Genomic DNA, 4,246 nt, shown 5'->3' with positions numbered 1-4,246 from the left:
TTTTTCTGTGGGAGTGGGACGGGACAGGAGTGAAAATCCACTCCCGTGTCAGTCTCTACTCTCTGGTTCCCTCCCATCTTGCTCTCCATTGTTTACATTCCTGATTTCTGTGGCATTGGTGACATCATCAATGCCAACCCAGCATGATGGCATCACCAGACACACAGCAGTAGTGATGGCTATTTCGAAACCTCATTAACTAATAAACCAATTTGACACAACTGGCCGAAACTCGACACCATGCTCGACACATTAAAATGGCGCCATCTGATGGATAACTATTTAGAACTACAAGTGAGTGGGTGTCCTAATGTCTGCATTATGATTATATAAATAAATAATATTAAAAAAAAAAAAAATTCTGTGAAATTAAAACATGATACAAAATTCTTCTGATGCATAACAGATATGCAATTGTGCGGTCCTGTCAATATTGTTCCGAGTTCTAATCCATACTGGTTTCCAAACTATGTATACATTAATTTGGCTACTTAAGATGTATGCCCCTCAACTATCAGATTTTGAATTTAAATCCCACCCGGTTACTCTATTTCATATCTGTTTTTGTTTTTTTGTTAATTTATGTAAATTAGGACACTTTCTGGCCTGTATGGACTCATATTTGAGTGGGCTGCACCTACAAGTATATAAACACATCAAGAAATAATCCTTTAAATAGTACTGACAGTAGTGAAGCTCGATATAAAGTTTGACATATCGAGACCTTGCTCGCAGTGGTCACGTGACCGGGGGGCGCTTGAAACATTTCTTCTGAATCAATTCTAAACTAGACTTAAATATAACATTTTCTTTCCATGTCTTTAAATAAACCTATAAACGGGGGAAACCCTCGGTTTGAGCCGTTATTCTGCTGCATTTAAATACCTTAGTGGTATTGAAACGCCCAGATTATTAGAATTTATTGTGAAGCTCGATACAAAGTGTGACGTATCTAGACCTTGCTCGCAGTGGTCATGTGACCGGGGGGCGCTTGAAACATTTCTCTGCGACACTTCTTCAAAAAGGTTTAACCTGAGTTGAGCAGACTGACTCGAGCCTAGCATCACTACAAGCATTGGGGGAATAGAGGTCATGCAACTTGCCATTGGGGGGTCAGACCCAGCTTTTTTTGCCAATGGGGAAGGGAGCCAAATGGACAATGTTGACGGGTCAAACATGCTTTGGACCAAGTGGTTAGCTTGCCGTGATCGTATAGTGGTTAGTACTCTGCGTTGTGGCCGCAGCAACCCCGGTTCGAATCCGGGTCACGGCATGAACCACTAATGGGAAAGCTTTTGGGGTGGTCCGGTTGGGGTGGGAACTTCTGGCTTCAACTCCACTCCCACACAGAGTTATTTTTGTTACTATGTATTTGTGACAGTGTAATGACAATAAAATTGAATTCTATTCTGCTTGTTTAAAAAACTGTGTTAACCCACTAATTTTAGTGGAAAAGAGGCCCTAGAAGCACTTTCACTAAGTATGAAAGACAAAGGAATACACAAAGCAGGAAGTTTTTTTTGATTTGTCACCTGCTGTCTACTTTAACATCATGTGGCCAGCTTCAGTTTCCTCCCCACCCTTCATTTATTGTCTGATTCTCTTGTTGTTCTGAAAGAGGAAGAGGATTGCAATAAAGTAAAGGCCTCAATAATTGTTAAGATGTGCCATGTGAATAAATATCTGTTATAAATTAATCTGTGGGTGAGTGTTGTGGGTATAGATGTGGCTGTCTATGTATTTTAGGTTTATCTGCATCAAGCAAACTATTCTTAATCAATTCTAAACTAGACTTAAATATAACATTTCTTTCCATGTTTTTAAATAAACCTATAAACGGGGAAAACCCTCAGTTTGAGCCGTGATTCTGCTGCATTTAAATACCTTAGTGGTATTAAAAAGCCCAGATTATTAGCATTTACTGTGAAGCTTGATACTAAGGTTGATTTAACAAGACCTTGCTCGCAGTGGTCACGTGACTGGGGTGCGCTTGAAACATTTCTCTGCAACACTTCTTCTTCAAAAAGGTCGAAGCTGAGTCGAGCAGACTGACTCAACCCTAACATCACCACTAGCAGTGGTGGAATAGAGGTCATGCAGTTTACCATTGGGGGGTCAGACCCAGCTTTTTTTTTGCCAATGGGGAAGGGAGCCAAATCCCAAATGTTATCGGGTCAAACATGCACTGCCGTGATCGTATAGTGGTTAGTACTCTGCGTTGTGGCCGCAGCAACCCCGGTTCGAATCCGGGTCACGGCATGAACCATTAATGTGCAAAGATTTTGGGGTTGTGTGCTTATAATGTTGTGCTTGTTATATACTGTCATTTTAAAAGGGACAAGGCTCAAATTTCAATCTCAATCCATTTCTTTCAAAAGTGGCGGCCTATTTAGGGCATTGCGCTTACATCTCAGAACTTCTGAGCTCAACCCCCGCTCCCACACAGAGTTCATCTTGTTATTCTATACTTGTGACATTGTAATGACAATAACATAGAATTCTATTCTACTTGTTTAAAAAAACTGTGTCAACCCGCTAATTTTAGTGAAAAAGAGGCTCTAGAAGCACTTTCACTTTGGATGAAAGACTGAAAGGAATACACAAAGCAAAAAGTTTATTTTAATTTGTCACTTGCCACCCATCACACCCATCACAGAATTGCTTTTCACATACGCAAATGTTCCTTTAAACAAATTCAAATGAGCTTCTTTATAGTCAGAGGCTTTGAATGACACTGCAATGTGTTGTCAGGATTCCTAAAGAGAACACTGGTAGAACCTTTGCATTAGAATAAACAAAAAATATTTTTTTACTATGCATCAGAGACAAGCAACCATATATGAGCTAAAACTCATAAAAAAACACTTTGATTAGTCTGGTGATTTGATCAAGCTTTGGCTAATGGCTCAAAAAGGTAACCAAATAATAATCATAATAGTCAGAGGGGATACTTTATCCGTTATTTGATAAACTATCTGCAAAAAGGTTTACTGGTTTTGCTGGAAAAAAGTTTACTATAGTAAACAAGTACTTGTCATAGTTTTTANGAATTCTATTCTACTTGTTTAAAAAAAACTGTGTCAACCCGCTAATTTTAGTGAAAAAGAGGCACTAGAAGCATTTTCACTTTGGATGAAAGACTGAAAAGAATACAAAAAGCAAAAAGTTTATTTTAATTTGTCACTTGCCGTCTACTTTAACATCATGTGGCCAGCTTAAGCCTCCTTCCCACCCATCACACCCATCACAGAATTGCTTTTCACATACGCAAATGTTCCTTTAAACAAATTCAAATGAGCTTCTTTATAGTCAGAGGCTTTGAATGACACTGAAATGTGTTGCCAGGATTCCTAAAGAGAACACTGGTAGAACCTTTGCATTAGAATAAACAAAAAATATTTTTTTACTATGCATCAGAGACAAGCAACCATATATGAGCTAAAACTCATAAAAAAACACTTTGATTAGTCTGGTGATTTGATCAAGCTTTGGCTAATGGCTCAAAAAGGTAACCAAATAATAATCATAATAGTCAGAGGGGATACTTTATCCGTTATTTGATAAACTATCTGCAAAAAGGTTTACTGGTTTTGCTGGAAAAAAGTTTACTATAGTAAACAAGTACTTGTCATAGTTTTTAAAATGCCAGAGACATGAAAACGTTCTGAATATTTTATGCATTCAAATTTATATCCAGCAATACGAAAAAAAATATTCAAGTATCACTGAGACAAGTGCAACTTTAATATTTTGTGGCGAGTTTTCTCCTTTACTTTCTCCTCTGTCTTTACATCTCTTGTCATAACCCACCTTTATGCTTTGGCTTTTGACAGTGGGCTTTATTTTACTTTATCCTTTTGTCCCTTTTATCTTTTACCCAATTTTATTGATTTGATTGTGTGAATGTTACTTTTAACTATGTTTTAGCTGTTTTGTTTTTATCTGCACTGTTTTATATTTGATCTATTTATTTTTTCTGTACAGCACTTTCTTCTTCTTGTTGGATTTATTGGCAACAAACATTTAGTAGCATTACCGCTACTTACTGGTATGGAGTGTGGTTCGTGATGGACTATCTACTAATAAACATATTTATAATTTCTAAGAAAAAAAAGAAAACAAAAACTACATACAGTACTTAAACATAACTTTGTATTCTACCCGTCTATGTCATACACACATTCACCCTCTCTATAATCAAATTCTGTGAAATAATTTAGTTTTCTTTAAAAATATCGAATATATA

The 4,246-nt window shown here is 37.1% G+C and overlaps 2 non-coding genes across 2 annotated transcripts; both read left to right on the top strand.

The window, feature by feature from the left end:
* The first annotated feature begins 1,201 nt into the window (after nt 1-1,201).
* Nucleotides 1,202-1,273, top strand: trnah-gug. The gene has a single exon. It is a non-coding gene; the product is annotated as a tRNA-His (tRNA).
* A 914-nt stretch (nt 1,274-2,187) lies between these two features.
* Nucleotides 2,188-2,259, top strand: trnah-gug. Its single transcript has one exon. It is a non-coding gene; the product is annotated as a tRNA-His (tRNA).
* Nucleotides 2,260-4,246: the final 1,987 nt, after the last annotated feature.

Source organism: Cyprinodon variegatus, unplaced genomic scaffold, assembly GCF_000732505.1.
Source record: "Cyprinodon variegatus isolate N-32 unplaced genomic scaffold, C_variegatus-1.0 Scaffold1061, whole genome shotgun sequence".
NCBI classification, from domain to species: domain Eukaryota; kingdom Metazoa; phylum Chordata; class Actinopteri; order Cyprinodontiformes; family Cyprinodontidae; genus Cyprinodon; species Cyprinodon variegatus.
Note: the sequence above shows the minus strand (reverse complement) of the source record. Positions and strands in the feature narration are given on the sequence as shown.